We start from the raw sequence: 24,924 nt of genomic DNA, 5'->3' as shown, positions 1-24,924 counted from the left end.
TGAGATGATACTTTTTCCTCCTCCTTTTTAACTTGGGCAAGCCTTGTGATTGCTTCAATAAATAGAATGTGGTAAAAGTTATTTTTAATGTCTTTTGATAACTAGGTTGTAAAGGTTGATGTGGTTTCTATTTAGCTCTGCAGAGACCATATGGAAAGATCGCAAAAAGGAAGACATGCGCAAGCAGTCCCAATTATTCCTGTCCTCAACTGTTTTGAGTTTCCTAGTAAGGCGATTAATGTGTAACAGAGATTTCAGAAGATGCCAGCCCCAGCCACTATCTGACTACAACTTCCCCAAAGAATCTGAGTAAGAACCACCCACCTAACCCAGCCAATCCCCTAAATCATGACAGATAATCACTAAATAGGTGGTTATTTGGAGTCACTAAGATTTGTGCTGGTACACCACACCACAATAATAACTGGAAGCTGTTTCAGCACCTGAAAGAGGAGTGATGCTAAAACATATGGAATTGGCTTTCAAGCCAGGTATTGGGAGAAAAAAATAAAACTGCCTTAGAGAAACTTAGTAAAAGCCTGATGGGTCTCGAGGAGGCTGTCAATAAGAACCTAAAAGTGAGGACAGTGATCTCAGGACCTGTGGGAAATGGGCACTTGTCCTGTGGTGACAGAAAGTTTAACAATACTATCAACTGCAGTGACATGGAAAATAGAAAAGTACCAATTAAACCAGATGATCTAGGGAAAGAGGTTTCTAAGCACAGCGCTGAAGGTGCTGATTGTCTTCTGATTGACTATTAAAATATGAGAAGAGGGATAACCAGTGAGATAACTGGTAGATAGAAAGGCACCAGGATCTGCATGGACCTAAAATAAAACTGATTCTTATTCCTTTTTTTTTTCTTCCAAGTTTTTATTTAAATTCAAATTAGTTTACATGTAGTGTAGTATTGGATTCAGGAGTAGAATTTAGTGATTCATCACTTACATGTAACACCCAATGCTCAACACAAGTGCTCTCCTTAATGCCCATCACCCATTTACGCATCCCCCACCCCCCACCCCTCCAGCAGCAACCCTCAGTTTGTTCGCTATAGTCAAGAGTCTCTTATGAAAACCGATTCTTACTCTGATTATCATATTCTCAATGTTAAAATTGAGAAATCGCTTCTGGGAAGACATAAAATCCAGGGTGCTGTCAAGGAGAATGGTTTAAATACAGAATTCCAGTTATGGAATGAGTAAGTTACAGTAATAAAAGGCACAGCGTAAGGAACACAGTCAATGATATTGTAATAGCATTACATGGTGAGTGATGACGGCTACACTTGTGGTGAGCATAGCATAATGTATAGAGTTGTGAAATCACTAAATTGCATACCTGAAACTAATGTAACATTGTGTGTCAAACTATACTTAAATTTTTTTTTAATTTTTTTTCAATGTTTATTTATTTTTGGGACAGAGAGAGACAGAGCATGAACGGGGGAGGGGCAGAGAGAGAGGGAGACACAGAATCGGAAGCAGGCTCCAGGCTCTGAGCCGTCAGCCCAGAGCCTGACGCGGGGCTCGAACTCACGGACCGCGAGATCGTGACCTGGCTGAAGTCGGACGCTTAACCGACTGCACCACCCAGGCACTCCAAACTATACTTAAATTTAAAAAAAGGGTATGTGACAAGATATGATTTACATGCTTTTGTTGACACCTCAGAAAGATTTAAGGAGGTGGCATAAACAGAATTCCATTCAAGGATCTTAACAGCATGTCTTACAAATATTTTCTGTTAAGCAATAGAATTTCTTTCCTTCTTTCTTTCTTTCTTTCTTTCTTTCTTTCTTTCTTTCTTTCTTTCTTTCTTTCTGAAGAGAGAGCATGAGTGGGGGAAGGAGCAGAGAAAAAAGAGAGAGAGAGAGAGAGAGAGAGAGAGAGAGAGAGAGAGAATCTCATATGGGGCCCAGGCCTAGTGTGGAGCCTGACTCTGGGCTCAATCTCATGACTACAGACTATGAGATCAGGACCCGAGCCAAAATTAAGAGTTGGACGCTTAATCAACTGAGCCATGCAGGTACCCCTAAGCAATAGAATTTCTAGAAGTCTTAACATTGTTGTCACTTAACAACCTTGTAGGAAATCCAAGACAGAAAAGGCATATTTTGAAGAGATTTTGTCTATTAAAATGACAATAGCTTTTGTCTATTAAAATGAACCATAATAAGAATTATAGGAACTACCAATGCTTTAAAAAGAATTATATTGGTAGAACACCATCAACTAGATCTAAAATGGATAGAGACTGTACAAAATCAGCAAAGGTCTTTGGATCCTAGAATTATCATTGACAAAACTGACTCAGTTTTAAATATTGTTATTTACCATGGCAAACAAAGGATGACTTAGAAGAACTAAGAACCCAGAGGTTGAAGTTAAAAGTCATTGCAAATAGTTCCCAAATAGTCAGACTTACTCCTAATGAAAGAAATTCCAAAATGATGCATTTTGGAACTACTATGGATCAATGACTTCTGGTACCTTGTATTTTTCACTATTTTGAGTGGAATGGTCTATAATTCCTATCATGACTGTCCCACTATTGTATGTTGGTTGTGTATGTGGGGGTGGGGCAGTGCAGATTAATTATTTCTTTAGTTTACACAGGTCTTTATATCAATTAGCTGACTTAAAGTTATTGCAACAGAAGAGTCTCATCTACTTATAAACTTTACATATATTATGAGATCCTGGACCTCAAGCCTAAATCTGATGTAGTTAAGAGATGAGACATCATAGGGAAAGGCTGATTTCATTGTGCTTGTGAGAGGGATGCAAACTGTTTTGACCAGAAGATGAATTGCAGTGTATTACATTTTCCAAAATTAGCTATGGCAATATATTCAGTCTCATGTGGTCTTCCTATCTACTCACCATCAATATGAAGAACCTACTTCTTCTCTTGAAGTTGAATGGAGCTTTGTGACTGCCTGAACAAATACAATGTGGCAGAGTTGACATTGCTTGATTTCCAACACTACATTATAAAAGATAGTATGGTTTGGCCTGATGTTCTCTCTTCAGGGACAGATGTCTTTGGAGCCTAAGACATCATGAAAGAAATCTGGATCCCTTGATGTTGACATGATAGGGAGGACACGTGGAGTCATCACATGGAGATCAAAATAGAGTTCCTTCAGCAACAAGCTCTTTAAGTGTTCCCTTCTAAGGCATTAGATATGTAATCCAATGAACCTTCAAATGATTCCAGACCCAGCCTGTCTGAAATAGTATGTGTATCTGAGATTGCAATGACAAAACAACACAAAGAGAAGACAAACAAAAACCCTATCTGACTAAGTGATAATAACATATTAATGTTTTTTAAACCACTTAGTCTTTTAATGACTATTAACTAACAATAGATAACTAGAACAGAGTTAAAGTACAAACCGCTCTCTGGTTTAAAAATGAAATGAAAATATGAATTATCCACATACTTTTGTTAAGTCAAATAGATGGGGTAAAGTTCATATGTTAGCATTTAAAAACATCAAAATAAAATGTATATGTAGGGTACATATATTTATTGATGGCAAAATCACAAATAAAAACAAGAAAATCATGAACACCAAATCAAAGAGAGTGGTTACCTTTTGGGAAGGTGGATACAGTCAGAGGAAGGCTTACAGAGGACATTAAAAGCATGATGGTGTTGGGGCGCCTGGGTGGCTTAGTCAGCTAAGTGTCTGATTTCAGCTCAGGTCATGATCTTGCCTTTTATGAGTTCAAGACCCGCGTTGGGCTCTGTGCTGACAGCTTGGAGCCTGGAGCCTGCTTTGGATTCTGTATCTTCCTCTCTCTCTCTCTGCTGCCCCCCCACCCCTACTCACACTCTGTATCTCTCTCTCTCTGTGTCTCTCTGTCTCTGTCTCTCTCTCAAATAAGTAAACATTAAAAAACAAAAAGTATGATGGTGTTCAATTCATGAAGCTTGTTGAAGGGCACAGGCTTTTTAAACACTTTAAAAAATGTTTTATGTACTTTTTTGGGGGATGCACATGATTCTACAATTAAGATGTAAAGATATTAGAAATCTCCAGCAAAATAAAAATCTCAGTAAAAAAAATAAAATAATTGTGATGTACCACCTGGCTCTTTTCATCAGAATAGGTTGGCCATTGGTACAAGAGAGATCAATTCTTGTATATCATGGCAGGTAGTCAACAAATATTTAAATGTCCAAAGTTAATCATTTCAGAAATAACATTGTTATCATAGATCTACCAGAGTAAATACTTATGAACTGCAAAAAGGTGGCTGTTTTAGGAAATACAAATGGGATGGGGTAGTAAGATGTTGGGCAGGAATTTTCATAAACTTTTTTGCATATTTGAATCTTTAATATCCATTAAACTATGCTTAAATTTACTATACAAGTAAATGTTAACTTTACCAGTTAGTGTAAGTTCTAGCATAGCAAATTCTAAAATTTTAGAAAAATAAGATTGTTGCAAATGCTATTCCACGAGAGAGGAGACACTACGTTGTTTACCTAAACTCTGTAAACATACGGTATAAAAATTAGTCTCTAGTTGAAAGTTTCCTTTCAATTTTAATTTTAGAAGTTGAAATTCCAAAAGGTTGAAATTGTAAATCTATCAAAGACTAATTGTCTCATATCTTAGCTGGGCTGACCCAATAACTTTTATATTTGTTCTGATGATTTTTTTGAATACTTTTTACTGTCTGATACATTTGCCTATATATACACACACACACACACACACACACACACACACACACACACACACTAATTGCCCATCAAAAACAATAATGTGATTCTAAGTTACAGTGTGTTTTGAGGTTTGGAAACATCATTTTCATGGGATAACTATCGTGGGGTTTAATGATTTGCTTCTTTTTCCCCCAATTTTTCTTTTGATAAACACATGTCTCATCTTGATACTTTGGGCTCATTTAAAAAGTGAGAGCCACCTCAATGCACAATAAAAATTCCTAGACTAGAGCATATCATTTATGAGAGAGTTGCTTAAAATCTTTCTTGAAAATATTAAGATATTTCCCCCCTGTGTTGATTGAAAGTATTATGTGAAATCTCTCCCTTATTCTATTCATATTGTATATAATATTAATGGGTTTTCAGATCTCAAACATCCTTGAGATAAAACTCACTTGGTCCTAGTAAGACAGATGTAATATTGCTGTCTTTGAGATAAAGACAAAAGGTGACTAGCCATGGGATGTGGGCATCTTTTGGAAGATGGTAAAGTTGGGTAAATGGACTCTTTCCTTGAGCACACAAAAAGGAACTCAGCCCTGTTGGCATATGGATTTTATCCAGTGGGAGTCATGCCAGACTCTGATACACAGAACTGTAAGATAATAAAAATGTGTTATTTTAAACCTCTAAGTTTGTGGTAATTTGTTACAGAAGCAATAAAAAACTAAGACAACATTCCTAGCTGAAATATTTCCCAGGCAATGACAATGATATAAAATTATAACACCCCTATATAAGGGGAAATGAAATGATAGAACGTGCTATGACTGTGTGTAGCTTTTGCTCATGGCATTGCAGGCAAGTTCTCATTGAGAAATTGATTATGGTCTTTAAGCGTAATCACCTTGAAAAGCATGATGGGGAACACAATGCTGTATATACCTTTTTATTTTCTGTGTGTACTCACTCAACATTAAATCTGTATTCCCAGTCTAAATACGAATCAAATTCAAACTTATCCTCAGCAATTTATAGAGTACTACAATTTAGGCATTTTAAACATGAGTTAGTATGACCCTACTTCAGCATTTATCTTACTTCTTTTTAAGCCTGTTACAATATTATTAAAAACTATTAGAAGAGGAGGTGCCAAATTTAAGGGATACATATTGTAGGGTACATTTCCAGATAATGTATTATTACAACCGAGTAAATCATACTAGTATGCTCTAATTTAAAAATGTTACCGAGCTCTTACTATTTGCTAACCTTGAGAGAACAAAGATGAATAAGATAAAGTCCTAGCCATTAGATAAATCATAGTCTCTCCTAGCAGGTGAGATAAATATAGTCCAAATGCAATGCATTATGATAGTGTGTATAAAGCACATGCACATAGATAGGCTGGGAATAATAAAGGGGGAGTGTAAACGGAAAGATGAGAAATGATAGGAACTGAAACAGGCAAAGTAGTCAAGTTATGAGACAAGGTTATGAATGGCCTTACAACCTGTGCCACTAGGCTTGGACTTCACCTCTAAACCGTGTTTTTCAAATGTTATTAATTTGTATGCTATTTTTAGGATGTGTGTTTTCCACACATCAACTGAGGAAAAAGCTCTTATTCCATGATCTCTCTGTAGGATATATATATATATAAATGGATCCAGTTCTGTCTCATTATCTGAAACATAAAGTATAGGCTCAGGGACACCTGGGTGGCTCAGTTAGTTAAGTCACCAACTCTTGATTTCAACTCAGGTAATGCTCTCACCATTCCTGAGATTGAGTCCCATGTTGGCCTCTGTGCTGAGCATAGAACCTATTTGGGATTTTGTCTCTCCCTCTCTCTCTGTCCCTCCCCTGCTTGTGTGTACTCGTGCACTCTCTTTCTCTAAAAAAATAAAAGTAAAAATAAATAAATAAATAAATAAATAAATAAATAAACAAATGAATAATAAATATATTATAGCTTCATGTATCATATACATTTATATCGCACATGTCACACATGTGTATATACATAAAGTAGGACTCTTATTGAGTGAAAGTTTTTACATGCTTTTATGTGTGTAAATTACAATATAGACATTATTACTCTGGTTCTGTTTTGCCATTTTTCTAGATTATCATATTTTTAAAATATTATTGTATACAATATATCTAATATCTCCAAAAGTATTTTATGAAGATGGAAAAAGTGTTAGACTTAAGCCCTACTTCTTATTCTTCCCACTTACTACACTGCTTCCTAAACCCTCTGGTGAAGTAGTGAGGACTACGTAGGGGCTGAGGGTTGGGGTAACTGAAAGCCTGGGGTTGACCTTTCCTGAGCAAAGATGGCAGACAAAGACTGCCCTGAGATTACAGCTGGATGAAGGAGACAGAGTGGCCTAGACACAGAGGGCTAATAACCTATCCAGACAGAGGAGGAAGCCAAACAAATTCCTGTGTGTAAGGCACGGATTGGAAAGTCCATGGTCAGGAGGAACATTCCTTTTAGGTGAATGAGAGTTCAATCACCCATAAATCCCCTCGTTCTGGCCCCTGGGAATGTTTGTAAAATTGTCTCAGTGGAATTGAATACAAAAGGAGCCTAGTCAATATTCAGGATCATGGAAATAATTTACCAATGACCAGGTCAAAGTGGCCAATTGACCTGGAAATACTAGAGGACCATGGGAGAAACATCAGTGAGGGTGGTAAGGCTGGAAAACAGAAGCAGAAATAGGAAAGCTATCTGGGAAGATGTCGGGTAAGGACTTCTCAGGAGACTGAGAGCTGACCAAAGCACCAGACAATCAACAAGGTGGTACATGCTTAGCTTCAACAATTAACAGACATAACAACTTCATAAACATAACAGCTATAAATAGATTAGAGCACAGGGTAAATATGGATCCCATGGTAGGAAGCCCTGTAACTGGTTAAAAGTATGGATATAATCTGGATTCAAATTCTTATTTTTCCACTGTAGGATCACCCATCTTACATTGTTTAACCTCCCAAATCTCAAAATCTCATGTATTAAACTAAACCAGCATATTAATAACATAGGTTGCAAATACAGCTGTGCAGATTCAATGAGTACACTCACAGCAATTAGCAGAATGTTTGTGACATGGCAAATCCTGGATAAATGTTAAGGAAGACAACTGATGATGATGATTAGAAACAACAGTCACAATGGCAGGGGAAGGGGTTAATTGACTTGGGGAAAGCGTGAAATATCAGAGTAATAATTATATCTAGTATATAATGAGTGTCTTCTAGATCTCAGGTATCATTCTAAGTCCTTTATGTTTTTTAATTCATTTAATCCATACAACGCCTTTGTAGTAACTGCTACTGTCTTTTCTATTTTACCAGTGACAGATAGAAGGTACAGGACAGTTGGAGTAGCCAAAACGAGAGAGCAAATAATGGAGTTGGATTTCACATGCAAATGGCCTGTTTACTCTCCATGATGGTGAATTGGCTTCATAGAAACCGCGTTGAGCAGAAACTTAAAGAAAAAATTCTAACAATTATCACTAAAGAAACTTGAGTATGATGACACCTGAGGAAAACAGGGATTTGAAACAGTTTCTAAAGAGAAGAGTCACTGGGGAGCCTAGGTGTCTCAGTCAGTTAAGCATCTAACTTTGACTCAGGTCATGAGCTCACGGTTTGTGAGTTCCAGCCCTGTGCTGACAGCTGGAACCTGAAGCCTGCTTCAGATTCTGTGTCTCCCTTTCTCTCTGCCCCTCCGCAGCTCATGCTCTCTCTCTCTCTCCCTCTCTCAATCTCTCTCTCTCTCTCTCTCTCTCTCTCTCTCACTCTCTCTCTCTCTCACTCTCTCAAATAAATAAATGTTAAAAAAAATTTTTTTTAAAGAGAAGAGTCACTGTAGAAATCTGGGCAAAGTTTTCAAAATCCAAACTGCCAACAGCAAAAAAAGAAGAGAAGAAAAAAAAAACCCAAAGAAACCCCAGAAGTTTCAAAAATTTCTCAACAATACCCAAAGGATCCAGCTAACCACACTATACTGATTAAATAATTTATTATGCTGAAACACAGAAAATGACTGTACTAAAATGGAAATCAAATGAAAATTATTTTTTTAAAAATTCATTTTTAAGGAAATAAAATGAAGAAATCTTAGCTTTATCAAAAATCCAATATGTGTGTGCATTTTCATACATCGTTCTCAGAAAGCACAGCAATATCAAAATTACGGCAGAGGGTTAATTTTAGCATCAGCCTCTTCACAAAGGAAAACAAATGAACTGGATCTCCAGAGAACATTTCCTCTCATTTTCCATGAAGTGAATTTCAAGACTTGAAAAAACTTGTAAAAATTATGACAGAGGCTTTAATTCGAACATTCATACCAAGAAATCTTAAATCACTGTATTTCTCTACATATCATCATTCTGAAAGTAATATTGCTTTAGTACTCTAGATTTACATTGGTTTTTAGAAATAAAACTCTATTGAAATAAAACTATATGAGAGTCTCCAGTGTAAAAAACAGCTCTAAGCAGGGCTCTCCTAGACAGTTAAAGTAGTGGTGTGGATCCCAAATCTGGCCCTCTTACATTTTCTTCTCAACCAGGAAGTCATAGAAAGGAAAAACATAGATGGATTTTCTGAAACAATCCAGCTCCAATTAAAATAAATACAGTGAATTTACATATTCTAACATGGAAAACTGTCTCCAGCATATCAAGTCAAAATGCATTTTGCAGAGCAATATGTGTAATATGATCTTTAAAAAAATAAAAATCACAAATGGAAGGGTGTGCATGTATGTGTGAGTGTGTCTAGAAAAATGTCTGATAGAACATTTATTACAATGTTAACAGTGGTTACCTCAGGGAAGTAAGCTACAGAATTTCAGTGGCACACTTTTGTGTTGTTTGACTGTTTACAGTGGAAATGTATTATTTTATAATAAATACACAGTTTTAAAAGAAAACAGTGCTCCATGCTTTCACAGTGATGACTTAAACATAGAGATTTACTTGTACTCTTGTTTAATATAAGTCAAATTCAAATAACCCAGCAGCAAGCTCTTGAAGTCCAAGTGGGGAATGTTATGTAAATCTCAGGCATGTTTTTCGCCGGCCAAAATACCCTGCTCTTTTGAAAAAAAAATTTTTAACGTTTATTTATTTTTGAGACAGAAAGAGACAGAGCCTGAATGGGGGAGGGTCAGAGAGAGGGAGACACAGAATCTGAAACAGGCTCCAGGCTCTGAGCTGTCAGCACACAGCCCCACGCGGGGCTCGAACTCACAGACCGCGAGATCATGACCTGAGCCAAAGTCGGACGCTCAACCGACTGAGTCACCCAGGCGCCCCTATCCTGCTGTTTTGAATGGTAGTGTTCAAAATCTAGGTTCAGCGCTCTTTGACACCAAAGATAAGACGTTTAGTGAAGATAACAATTCTTGAGATCAATCATCATCTCTCTGCTCATGGTGAGAGTAGCATCCTCAAGAATTATATGAATTAATAGAGAACATATTTAAGTAAGGGTAGGACCATTCTTTAAACTGTGTTTTAAATGATAATTTCACTTTATAATTATCATCTTATTAGAACTCAGGGTAAGAAATATAGGATCTGACAAAAAATTCCCTTTATTTCTGGAGGTTCACTCCTAGCTTCAAGCCACAGAATATAGTAGAGTAACTTAAAAAAAGTATTTGAGTACAGTCATCTTGCACTTAGAAAATCATGATATTTTACTTATGTCACAGATAGAATGCTAAATTTTTCCTTGAAATATCTCTTAATTTACTTACGAACTTGCATCCGCTTTCTAGTCAGGTATAAATGATATCCTAGCAAAAGTAATATAAAGTAGGATGGAGGTGTCACAGCTGAATATTAAGATAGCTTTGGTATGGGGCACCTGGGTGGCTCAGTCAGGTAAGTGGCTGATTTCGCCTCAGGTCATGATCTTCTGGTATATGAGTTGGAGCCCCGCGTCAGGCTTTGTGCTGACAGCTCAGAGCCTGGAGCCTCGTTCAGATTCTGTGTCTCCCTCTCTCTCTACCCCTCCCTGTCTTGCACTCTGTCTCTCTCTGAAAAAACAAATAACTTTTTTTTTTTTTTTAAAGACAGCTGTGATATAAATCTGTGAAGGTAAAACAAATGGGCTGATACTTATTCAGAAATTCAAGTATTCATTTCTCATTATTTACCAACTAGATGTAATACACTTTGCTAGTTATTGGATTTACCTATGGTTCATGTCCAAATCTAAAAATAACCTGCTTTTTACTTTTGTCTTTGGTATCTAAACTTGAGGCCTGATATTTAGTATCTGATACAATAGCTTTTATTTGTTGTTGTTATACGTAATTAAATTCAATAAAATTTATTCAAGTTAAATGCATACATTGTGGCTACCGGCCTCCAGTATCTCAAAACATAAAGATTCAAAAATATATTTAAAGTACAAATGAGAAGTCCGAAATAAGCAAGTCTGGCCACCAGATCTCAGAAAATCAGACAATGATATTGATGATGCCTATGCTGGTTAACTACTCAAAATTACCAGAAGTAATTAGTCACACCTTTAACAAGGCTTCTACTTTGTTTCCCAGTCTCTAAAATTAGGTAATTATTTGAAGCCCAGTAACTGGGCTTATGAATTCATGCTTATGAACTCATAAGACTTCCTCTGTATCCACAACCAATTCAAATTCTGTTTGCATGGCTGTACCTACCATAATTCCACTTGAAAAATTCATAGATATCGTGATAGATTTGGGATTTGGAGGATGAAGGGAGAAGTTGGTAACTTTTCCATCAACATAAGAAGAAGAAAGAATGAAGAAGGCAAATGGTGAGGTTACACATTCCCAGACTTAGCCTACGGGACCAGCTCCAAAACACACTGAAAAGGAAGGTCTTGACTGGAAAGGCTAACAAACCTGAACGAATAAAAAGATTTTTGAGACTCACTACAAGTTATGCTACCAATTCGAAATGGCTTTACCCTACAGAGTTACATTTCTACCTGACAACTTAGAGCAGAGACAGCAGTCTTTGGCATGGCTGATGAGTGGACATGAGTGGGGAAATGTGAGCTGATATTTTTCTTGGCCTGCGTGATTCTGACTTCATAGATCTCCCTGGCATAACCAAAAAAGACTAAGGATTTTGGTACAGTGGGAAGGGTGAGGCCCAGCCTGAGTGGCTGAGAGCCAAATGCTAATGTGCTCTAATCCTGACAACAGGTTGGAGATGCAGTTCATGAACATTTACATTACCCACAAGCTCCTGCTTTCCCTGTAGACTAGTTACTCCCTAGGTCTTAGCTCATCTATCACACAGTATTCAATTCCTGCTCATGCCTTCTGCACATTTATTTTGAGCAAAAATATCCCTCAGGGAAAATGGAATTTAGAGAGATTATTGAAAAAAAGATAAGTAAATTTTATCCCTTAATAGGTTTGAGAGTTTTTTTTTAAATAATTTGGGCTTTGCAATAAAGGAAAATATAAAGTGTCCTTGGGGTCTAGACAGACACAACTGTTTAGACCATTCCTAATAAACATCATTCTGCAGAATTTTGCAGTTGTAATAGATTGTAGCCAGATAATATCCAAATATTACAAGGGAAAGGACCATAATGAACATACAAGTAGTCTCCCAGTCCATTTATTTAGAGATTCTGTTTATTTTTATTCAAAAAGATATGTAAGTAGTCAATGAAAACAATATGGGATAAAATATATACACAAAGAAATAAGAATAAATCTTACCCTGAGAATAAAAACAGATTATCTCACCATTCTGTGAATTTGCTACATTTGGAACACTCAGATCTGCTACTATGCAACCTCTCCTGATGATTCACTCATGTATTTAAAAAAGAAAGGATAATTGGGTGGTTATATTTCAATCATGCACCACTGTAGGAAGAACGAACAGATATTCTCCTATATGTGTGGACTTTATAATCCAAAAACAGAGCTAAACTTAAAAATTTTTTTGAACATTTATTCATTTTAGAGAGACAGAGAACGAGTAGGGGAGGGGCAGAGAGAGACACACAGAACCCAAAGCAGGTTCCAGGTTCTGAGCTGTCAGCACAGAGCCCAACACGGTCAAGCTGTGAGATCAAGACCTGAGCTGAAGTCAGATGCTTAACCAACTGAGCCACCCAGGTGCCCCAGAAACTTTAAAGAAATAACCACCCTTGAATTGTAAAATTAGAACTGTATTTGAAAAAGGTAAAATGCATAGCTCTATATTATAGTAGGGAAATTCGATTTATTTAAAGAAATAGAGAAAGGGAAATAGAAGGAATGTAATAGTTGAGCTGAAATATGAAGGTATTGATTACTAACAGTTGAAGAAGAGAAAAGGAAATCATGCCTGGCTGGGGATCTGAATATTCAATTCCCTTATTGGTGTAATGAGCAAAACACCTGTGGATGCAACCAAGGCAGTTGACAAAGAGAAGATTAGGGTGTGTCAGTGGAGACAATGATTCTAGAATCATTCTCCAGCCACTGATTGAGACTCTGGTAGCTGGTCTTGCAAAGTACAGAATATCAATATAGCTCTTTGAGTCTCCTGGACACATTGTGACTTTGACAGCTTCAGTAATGCTTTTATAAACTGTCCTAATTTTACTCACAGCAAAATCTGCTTTATATTACAAACAGCAAAATAATCCAAGGAAGGAAGATGTGAAAAACATTGCCAACTTTATAAGAACTATATAAACAATGGATCTTCATTAGATTTCAGGAATTCGAGGCCATCTTCCTATATTTTTACTAGAATGATGATTAATTTTCTTACTCAGCTTGTAAACTTGCAAGCAGTGTGAGAAAGGTGACAATCAGGGCTGGTGCATCACCAGCACTGATTACATGCCATGATGGTCACCTCCACAGTAAACTGGGAAACTTTGGTGGTTACTCTCAATGCCACCAAACATGCTGTCTTGGTGAACATCTTTATGATATTGAAGCCCATGTGGTACCAGGCGAACTTTTGCTCAGAGCTTCATGCTGCATATTTCCAGATTTAACTTCAATCTGACCATATAATGGCATGGGTGACCTGGAATATTAGTCCCCTGGGAGGAAGGGCTTCCTCTGTTTATTCACTGCAGCATCCTTAGCCACTAGGACAAGGCCTGTACACAATGGTTCTTAAATGACATTTGTGGGATGAATGACTAGCTTCCTTCGAAGAAACTTTGGTTATGTCAGTGCCATGGGAAACTGCCATATAGGAGAAGTCACATCTTTAGTGTAAATCTGCCTTTTATATGTTATTATATAAAAATGAATATAAATAGATGGGATGATATTGTGATCCTACACTCTACTTTGAAGACAAATTTTGTCTAAAGGGAAAACTAATTGAGGCTTCTCTTCCATTTACTTACTGATTTTACTTATAATTCTGTTTTTAACATTTCCCCCTACGTTGAAATTAGCTATGTCTATCCTTTCACAAATGTCTGTTATCACTGTAGAGTTTAGTTGATACGATTACCATATAAGAACTAACATAATACACCAACATAAATCATATACATAGAGCAAATAAGAGGTTTTTTTCTTATATAAATGTCCCATGGTTTTTCCTACCATTGATGACCCTTACCTTTTTTATCACCTCTCTATAACATAAGCTGATTTGGAAATTTTTTTACCTACCTGTCAATGACTGATTTAGTTTTGTGTGCATGTAAGCAGATTTAAAGCCTCAAGCTAAAGGCATGTGACTCCTAACTTTGAAAATGGATTTCAGGGGCGCCTGGGTGGCGCAGTCGGTTAAGCGTCCAACTTCAGCCAGGTCACGATCTCGCGGTCTGTGAGTTCGAGCCCCGCGTCGGGCTCTGGGCTGATGGCTCAGAGCCTGGAGCCTATTTCCGATTCTGTGTCTCCCTCTCTCTCTGCCCCTCCCCCGTTCATGCTCTGTCTCTCTCTGTCCCAAAAATAAATAAACGTTGAAAAAAAAATTAAAAAAAAAATGATTAACTTCTACCTTCTTTGTTCTCTGAAAATGGTGTATTATGAAGAGATTTTAGGAGTTATTCTCTTGGTACTGTCTATTCACATTGAAATTAATATTCATCTATAACATTCAGGGCCTTTCTCCATGAGCATGCATTCCTTTTTAGGGCTAAACTCATAAAAGAGGCAGAGTGGACAAGTTTATAAAAAGCAATTGAGGGGCGCCTGGGTGGCGCAGTCGGTTGAGCGTCCGACTTCAGCCAGGTCACGATCTCGCGGTCTGTGAGTTCGAGCCCCGCGTCGGGCTCTGGGCTGATGGCTCGGAGCCTGGAGCCTGTTTCCGATTCTGTGTCTCCCTCTCTCTCTGCCCCTCCCCCGTTCATGCTCTGTCTCTCTCTGTCCCAAAAATAAATAAATGTTGAAAAAAAAATTAAAAAAAAAAAAGAAAATGGATTTCAAGCTTCTTTCAATCAAAGAAAAGGTATGTACAGCTTAGAAACTGTTGGCATACAAGTATCTAGATCTTCATATCTCTACATAGACCTGGTCTTGAATTGGAAAAAAAAAGAAAGAAAAGAAAGGAAACAAAGAATAACAATCATCTACTGTAGTTAGGACAATCCTTTATTATGTTGTATTAAAGGTACTCAACAGAGAATGGCAGAGATACATGGACCTTTATAATTCAAATGTGGAAACTGAGGGGCAAAAAGAAGGGACTTAACATGAAGTTTCATATCTAATGAGTAACAGCAAACAAAAAAGACTAGAAGAGTCGTCTCTGGTACAGAGCCCTTGGAATTTTTCAGTATTCTTACAAAATTGAGTCTTAAATCTCAGGCTATCTTAAAACATGAAATATTAATTCAGTGGCAAGAAATATGAATCTAAAAAATAATTCAACACTACATGATTAGAGAGGCATGGAATAGATATAGATCCAAATAAAATAAAAATCAGTTATTAATAAAAATTCACATTTTAAACCTTCTCTCTGTGAAGAAATAATCATGTTTCATTATAATTATTAGTATGTCATTGCAAAAAAAGGTGTCATTTATGATTCTTATAATCATATCTGTAATTTTATATGGCTCATAAAAATGTGACATCCATGAAATAGAGTATCAATTGTAAGATGCCTTTTATTTGCTTTACATTTTTGGAGAATCAATTCAATTAGCTTTCATGATTAAATCCAAATATTGAACCTGCAAGTTATAGCTCAATGTGTAATGGGTGACTTAATGGATATCTTAATAACTTAAACAAAATATGCCATTGACATGAAATATATTAGCAAGTAAATAGGTGATTATTTAAGTGAGTATAAAACAATAACAGAAAAGAGAGAAGAAATTAGATTATCAAGCTAAGGAGGTTTATTTTCAATATCTCTGTTCCATCTATCCCAAATATCAAAGACCATTTTATTATCCTTTCTAGCTCCCCAGCTACCCTGGGCTCGAATATTGTCCTTAAATTCATCCTATATGATATAGCAATGAACCAAACGCATTTAATGTATTTTTTATTAACCTACAAGAGTTTTAGCAATGTCCTGAAATACCCATATTGTGTGCTCAAATTTTTTAAGAGGATAATGTTTAATCAAAACAAATATATATTGGTAGAATCTCAATTTTGTGCCAGGTTTTTGGAAGGGGGAAAGGAACTAAGAATTTTGAGCATTACAGTATATATGAATGACAATCTACAAGGTAATTTATGTCTAAAATTTTATTTAAATCTCAATTCTGTAATGTAGGTGTTAATTTTAATTTTAATAATTTTCAAACTGAAACTTTTTTTGAGATAAATAGAACTTAGTAAAATTTTCACGTTTATCTTACTAGGAAATGATTTTTTTAAATTTTTCAATGTTTATTTATTTTTGAGAGAGAGAGAAAGAGACAGAGTGTGAGTGCAGGAGGGACAGAGAGAGGGGGAGACACAGAATCCAAAGCAGGCTCCAGTCTCTGAGCTGTCTTCACAGAGTCCCACGCGGGATATGAACTCACAAACTTAGAGACCATGACCTGAGCCGAAGTCGGAAGCTTAACCAACTGAGTCACCCAAGTGCCCCGGCAGGGAAATGATTTTGGACTGCTTGCATTGTTAGCATTTTACTTAGGATTTGCATTTCTAAATTCTTAATGACAGAGTTCTTATTTTGTGATTTCGTTGTCAGATTTCATGCCAGTATTCGTGTCTCTCAATAAATTTACATCAGTGTTCATAACTTGCCTAGGCTAAAATTTAACTGAAACTTTAGGAAACAATTTTCTTTATTCATTACATAGGCAATTATGCCTTACCATGATGGAACCGAAAGGTACAACCTTTGAGAATTCAAAGAGTAATAAATTTTAGAAAATACAAACTAATCTATAGTGACAGAAAGGACATCAGTTGTTGCCTAGGACCAAGGTGAGGAGGCAGAGAGGGATAGGGAGTAGAGATTATAAAGGTATTTGAGAAGGGGTGCCTGGGTGGTTCAGTCCTTAAGCATCCACTCTTGATTTCAGCTCAGGTCACGATGTCCGGTTCATGATTTCAAGCCCTGTGCCAGGCTCTGAGCTGACAGTGCGGGACCCTCTTGGGATTCTCTCTCCCATTATCTCTGCCCATCCCCTGTTCATTTTCTCTTTCTGAATGAATGAATGAATGAATGAATAAATAGATGTATATAGACACACACACACACACACACACACACACACACACACACACACACACACTAAAAGGTATTTGAGGAAACTTGGGAATCTGGATTATGTTCATTATCTTGTTTGGCTTAATGGGTTCACTGGTAAATACATATGTCAAAATGTATCAGATTGTGTACTTTAAATACTTGTAGTGGTTTTTTTTTTGTGTGTGTCAAGAACTCCTCAATAAAGGTGTTAAAAAGAGAGAATTCAAAGAGCAGACATAAGGGAATTAGAGTTGTACTAATTCCATTTCTACTCTTTGTTTGATGAGCTTTAAATTTTGTTTAACATAGCAATTAGCAATACAGTTGTAAAATTGATAAAAATGTGAGCAATGTTTAAAAAGGGCTTTACTCAACATAATACATATTGTAGTAGAAAACGAAAGTCCCATATTCTTGACTAAATGTGAAGAAATCAGATGTAGATATACTGAATGATGCTTTAATTTTATTGCTATGTACAGAAAACTATTACAAAAGCCAACTTATTAGTAAAGTTCATGTAGGAAAAATATTGCTCCTCTAGAAAAATATCTGAATTTTAAAGCCCAGAGCCCTCTCTTTTCTCATTGAAATAGTTGTATTTAACAGCACATTTTAAAAATAAAATTCGATATCTTAGAGATATAATTGTACCACTATAGCATATTGCTGTGATTTTTGCTTAGGTTTTGAATAGTTTATATACAGCATGTGAATTATATTCACTTTAAAAGTTTGACAGAAAACAGAATTAACGTCTCCTGGGTTTATAATTGATCATTATTGGAGATAATACTTTGATAAAGTTTTCAAACAATTCCATATTGCTTTTCCTGCAAAGCATTTTATTTCTTCCTTTGGTGATTTTTTTTCCAGAAAATTCTGATTAAGATTTTTGTATGTATTTGCACAAAGATGTATATATTATTCTCATATCATTCATTGCCTCTGAATCTGGTTTTTATTTTTTCTTATTTTGAATATTATTTCTACTTCCTCCTATTCAGATCAAGAATGAAGTCACCATTAACATCCTTACTTCTGTTAGTCTCATTGATGGGTTCCTTGTATCATACTCATATAGACATTTTCAGAATAGTAATAGTAAAAACACTATTTTTTGTTAAACAGTAAAATGCTTTTTATTTTTGACATGATTTTTAAAACTCTGAGCCTTGTTTCTTTTCAAATCTATTTTTATTTTCTATGTTATATTCTGACTTAACATCCATATTTATTTACTCTTCTTCCAGCCCAAAGATGGTGACATATTCAGGCTTATTATAGGTTCTTCAAGGAATTTATAAATGGAATAATTTGTTATGTTTTTATTGTTTCTCAAGTTTCTACTTAAATTCCAGTTAGTTAGTTAGTATACGGTGTAATATTAATTTCAAATGTAGAATTTAATGATTCATCACTTAAATAACAACAGCTAGTGCTCATCACAAGTGCCCTCCTTAATACCCATCACCCATCTAAACCATTTCCCATCTATCTCTCTCCATTAACCCTCAGTTTGTCCTCTGTAGTTGAGTCTTTTATGATTTGCCTCCCTCTTTTTTTCCCTTTCTGCTATCTTCATGTTTTGTTCCTTAAATTGTATTTGTGAGTGAGTCATATGATATTTGTCTTTCTCTGACTTATTTTGCTTAGCATAAGATTATCTAGTTCCATGCACATCATTACAAATGGCAAGATTTCATTCTTTTTATGGATGAGTAATTTCCATTACACACACACACACACACACACACACACACACACACACACATACTACATTTAATTTCACTGAGTCAAAACCATTCCCGGGAAATTCCAAGGATCTCACATGAATGCTCAAGCAAAATTGAAATAAACTTATGTGTTATGCCCTTTTCTAATTACAAAGTTTTGAAATCGAAAAAATGCATTTTTCTATCCTTCCTCTACCCATTTCCTTTCAATGGATCCTCTTATTTTACAGAAAGTAAAATGATACATGGTATTATATTGTCCTAAACTCAAATGACTCCCCTTCTGCCAGTCAACTTCTTGACTACTTTTTTTTTGGGGGGGGGGGGACAAAGAGAGACAGAGCATGAATGGGGCAGGGGCAGAGAGAGAGGGAGACACAGAATCGGAAACAGGCTCCAGGCTCTGAGCCATCAGCCCAGAGCCCGACGCGGGGCTCGAACTCACGGACCGCGAGATCGTGACCTGGCTGAAGTCGGACGCTTAACCGACTGCGCCACCCAGGCGCCCCTTGACTACTTCTTATCCATGAGCTGTTCATATATGAATGCTCATATCCATGAGAAATATGAATAGATTTTATATATTTTAAAAAATATTTATATATGATATTTTTAATCCAAATTTACTCTCTCAACTTGGGTTATATATTATACACAGAGTATCCATTATATATATAAAAAAAACAAGCCTACGATATCTGAAATTTAAAAATTATATACAAATAGAAAAGAGGAAATATAGTTAAACATTTTTCAGACACATAGACCACAAGCAGTTATTAATATGATACAATTAGTTTTGGTAGAGCAAAAAGGGAACAAAATTCAGATATAAATGTAACTTACTGAAAACCCACACACTCATACTGAAAATCAATATGGAAGTTCTATTTGCATAATTTATTTTCCAATCATAAGACTTACTATATTGCTGAGAATATTGTTTTAAAAATAAAAATCATTTTATGCCATATTTTATATTATACAAATATAGACATTAAACTCAATTTGATAACAACATTGCCACCAAATCTGACATTTATTTGCTGACTTAGACTCAATATTAAATGGGAAAATAATGGTTTTATTGTTTATTGTCTTTGAGGTAACATGATTATCTTGATTTCTGAACAAATCTAGTATTCCTAAGAAAAGTGCTGACCAGCTTTCAAGCTACTCAATAAGAAGTACTTATTCTGTACTAAACAGTTTTCTAAGTGCTTGATAAATTCTTGCTTGTTAAATTATTTCAGTTATCATTCATATTGGAGATAGGTATTATCAATGTGTTTCATAGATATCAAAGATCATATCTTTCATATTTTAATATCTCTAAAATCAGGATTTATCTCACAAGTAATGATATCTTACAAGCAATGATAGCTTGAAATTGATGTTGGCTGGGGGTTAGCTGTGATATGGTTGTTGATACCTAAGCATTAATAACCATCAAGAGTAGCAATATCAAAATTTGTAGATAGGATGTCAAGAGTTTGGAAGAATATCCAAGAGCCACTACTGAACCATTATTTTAACCTTGAGGGACCAAACCACTGTGGAAAGGGGAGGTAGTGTACCAAACATGATTATAAACATTGCTAAAACTGATGCAAAAAATAGGCTGGGTTTACCTAATTTCAAAGTCAGTTTAAGAGCTCAGTACCATTTTTTTAAAAAATATTTTATCAATTATCTTGAGACGCTATATCACCAATGCTATTTATGGCACAAAAGATGGCACTGTATGGAAAAACAAGGAGATTAATCACTCTGAACTGAAAATTGAATTGGGATCATTAAAGTCTGAATGTGAAAATATTTAGAAAAGTCTTAATATTTTTCTTATGTTTTCCTTATTACATAAAATAGTGTTATATTAATAAAACCTCTATCTAATAAAGATTAAAATAATTATTCTAATCAGTATAAAATAAAAATTACTAAAAATTAAGTTGAATCGACAGATCTTTTTTTCTTAAAGGTATATCAAAGAATGAAGTACCTTTTATAATCAAAGTTATTTCAAATAAATAAAATATTATATTCCTGTTTTATTGATGGGAAGCTAATGTTTAGTGAGGCTAAAACCCCTTGGAAATTCTGAGATCTGAGCACGAATAGAGAATAATATAAACAAACTGTAAAAACCTAATTCTTGATCCATACCACAACATAATAAAGCTAACTTAGCATGAATATTTGGTTACCATAGCAGACAAATTAAAGCACCTGAGGTTTGCTCCTGGGGAGGGGATTTCTGATTCAGTTACACTGAAGCAGGTGGTAAAAGAACAGATCAAAACCCTGGTCTAGAAGTGCTTGCCCTGACCTTTGACCTTGGACATTAATCTCAACCTATGGCTTTGGAAAAGTGCATGAAACCACCTCCAAATCATTTCCTGCCCTATGTTCCCCCATTCCTTGTCGGCTGAAAAATGCGTATTAGATAGCCTGTATAAATGAACAAACTGACTCCACTTTGAAATACAAAATCTCATATTTAAGAAAGTTTTCAATTCCAATTATTTTCGAAGCATGCAATTCATCTTCACTGAGCCTTCACATTTTATAATCTACCTGTCAAGAACCCCTTATCTCTGATTCTCTCCCTTTAGCTCAAGCCTCAGCTCAAAAAAATGTTTCTTCTTTCTTGAAGCTTTCCTTGGCATGCCCCTACTCACCTTGATGGGGTTATGTTCTCCTCTGTGTGTTTATAGAATACTAATGTAATGGTCATACAAATGTTATATTTAAGCATGCTTTGCCCCTATGCTAACCCTGTGTACCTAGCATTTAGGCCCTCTGTAAGTTAGCAGATAATGTTAACTGAAAAGGAAATATTAAAGATATCTTGATCTCATAAACTTACTCTGAATTATTTTCCATTGCTGATCAAATTATCTAATACAAAACATAATACAAATTTTGAAACAAATTAGGAAAAATAAATCCTTGATGAAGCACTACAGAAGAGATTTTGTCTTATCTTTCCTAAAGCAAACATGCAGGGATTTAGCAGGGAGATCTGGACATGGGTTCATCCACTGAAGCAATTCTTGGTCTAAAATGAAAAGGTTTTCATTTCTTTAAAAATATTAGACCAAGACTGCAACTCAGTCACCTTGGTTAACTTATCTTAGCAGAGGTGCCTGAGGGTCTACAATCCACTTGAGATTCTTACTGTAGCTTCATTAAAAATATACTAGAGAGCCGAGAGTGAAAAAAATGTTTCATTTTCTTCATTTGATATATAATAAGTGTTTATTGGACAGATTGAGGTATTTCCTTCAGGAGAAAAGTGATAGAAGCAATCATTTGGCTTACTATAGTCCTTCCAATGGATTTCTGGTATTTGGCTCCGTATTTTGTGTTGTTCTTTGTAAACAGTTTGTAAGAAATAGTGAGATGTTCCACTAAATAAATAAATAAATAAATAAATAAATAAATAAAAATAGAGTTGACCTCTGAGATTTAAGCTGATCAAATCTGCAGACAATGGGATAAAATAGACAGTTTGCTAAAACCACTGGAACTACTGTCCAGATTGTAGGAATTGGACGGGAAATTGAAGGAAACATAGTATCGGGGCACCTGGGTGGCTCAGTCAGTTAAGCATCTGACTCTTGATTTCAGCTCAGGTCATGATGTCATAGTTAATGAGTTCCAGCCCCACATCAGATTCTGTGCTGAGAATGCAGAGCCTGCTTGGGAGTGTCTTTCCCTCTCTCTCCACCCCTCCCCTGCTTGTGTGTTCTCTCTCTCAAATAAATAAATTAATTAAAAAAAAAAAAAAACATAGTCTCAGAAGAAGGAAGTGACCAACTTAGAAAATTAAGTTTAGGGCGCCTGGGTGGCGCAGTCTTTTAAGCGTCCGACTTCAACCAGGTCACGATCTCGTGGTCCGTGAGTTCGAGCCCCGCGTCAGGCTCTGGGCTGATGGCTCAGAGCCTGGAGCCTGTTTCTGATTCTGTGTCTCCCTCTCCCTCTGCCCCTCCCCCGTTCATGCTCTGTCTCTCTCTGTCCCCCAAAAAATAAATAACGTTGAAAAAAAAATTAAAAAAAAAAAAAGAAAATTAAGTTTAGACTATCCCTGATCCCTAAATCTTTTCTAATCATTTACTCAACACAGCTATATCTTGCTATTTTGGCTTCCCAAAGGCTCCAATAAAATGAAAGTCCATGTATGTGAGTGTGTGGGTGGAGAGGAGCCTTGTCGTCTTTCTCCAATACAAGAATAAAGATCATCAGAGCCTTGCTAAGTCCTTCAAATTAAAGTCCAGTATGAGGACTCCTTGAGCTGACATTTTGTGGGTCCAAACACCTCCTCTAACTTAACCACTGCTGTCCTGCTTTACCAACATCAGTTGTTTCTTTGCTTTTCATCCTAAAAATGTATGTGATTGCATCCTGTATATTTGCCTCTTTTTCTTTCAAGTTACAAAAATCAGTAACTATCTACACGCAGTGATTACAATGATCTTCCCTCCTAAAATCCATGGTAATCATGTGATATTACTAATGGGCTGAAATTTACCTTCTAACTGTGTTTCAAAGTATAATTTACCTCATTCCCCTCATGATCTGAGAGATTATATCTAACATGTTACAAATTGCCACATCATTCAATAAATTCACTTAACAGAACCATTGGGCGCCTGGGTAGCTCAGTCAGTTGAGTGTCCTGACTCCTGATTTCTGCTGTGGTCATGATCTCACGGTTCATGGGGCTCTGCACTAAGAGCACAGAGCCTGCTTGGTATTCCCTCTTTCCTCTCTCTCTCTGCCCCTCCCCTCACTCTCCCTCTTTCTCTCTCCCAGAATGAATAAATAAATAAACTTTAAGAAAAGTTAAACAGTTCACTGAACAGAATCATAGAACCAAGAGTCAAATGGGATAATATAGTTACCTAATTTAACCTTCTCCCTGAATATTTAATCTTGTATAAATTTCTTTAAATTGTAAAGTGAGGCCTGGATCTTGAGGCACTGGTTACTGAGACACTGGGCTAACCTATTGCATCAAAACCTCTGGCTGTAAAAATGTGTATATCTAAAGCTTCCAACACCTGTTACCAGGTCATGGCATAAGTTATACAGAATGTTAAATGTTTTTCTGCAAATATACTTCCCCAGGCTGAACTTTACGCTAGTTTCTTAATTTGTTCCTTAAATAGTTTTGACACGTCTCCAGACTAGCCGATTTCTTTTGAATACATTTCATTTCATCTATATGGTTCTTATAAAGAGCAGTTCTCTAATGATTATATTATCTAAAAGATATTCTGATAACAGGTACAAAGAAGAGTGGTATCTATTTTTTAAAAAATTGTTAATGAAATAAGCTCTATGCCCAACATGCAGCTTGAACTCATGACCCTGAGATCAAGAGTAGCATGCTCTACCAACTGAGACAGCCAGGCACTACCTCCACCCCTCACCCTGAGTGGTACCTATTTTTATGTAACACTCCCACTATCTATGCTGGCCTGGTTAGGGTAAGTGAGCAAGATTGGCACACTGTATCATTGACATATATTGCATTTATAGCCAGTTGAAACCCCTGAACATGATTCCTACTGTGAATTATGTGAGCCCTGTCTTCTGCATCCTATTGATACATGGCACTTAGATTGAGTGAGGGACCTTGTTTTTCCCCATTCAGTTGACTTAACCATAATGTGATAAGAGAAATTATATTTCTGACTATTCTGAAAATTACCCATAGTGTCTTTTGAGCTATGTTAATTACCTTTGGTCTTAAGAGGCCATCCAAATGTAATCCACTGAGACAATTCTAATTAAGGAGTATTTTT

General features: G+C 36.0%; 1 pseudogene; it reads left to right on the top strand.

Annotated features, from left to right (window-relative positions):
• Positions 1–542: 542 nt before the first annotated feature.
• Positions 543–24,924, top strand: part of LOC121043744 (40S ribosomal protein SA-like) — a 47,989-nt pseudogene continuing 23,607 nt past the window's right edge.

The sequence above is a fragment of the Herpailurus yagouaroundi genome, unplaced genomic scaffold (genome assembly GCF_014898765.1).
Source record: "Herpailurus yagouaroundi ecotype Mexico unplaced genomic scaffold, PumYag 187, whole genome shotgun sequence".
Classification (NCBI taxonomy): Eukaryota; Metazoa; Chordata; class Mammalia; order Carnivora; family Felidae; genus Herpailurus; species Herpailurus yagouaroundi.
The sequence above is the reverse complement of the archived record's forward strand: the minus strand, read 5'-3'. Positions and strand labels throughout refer to the sequence as shown.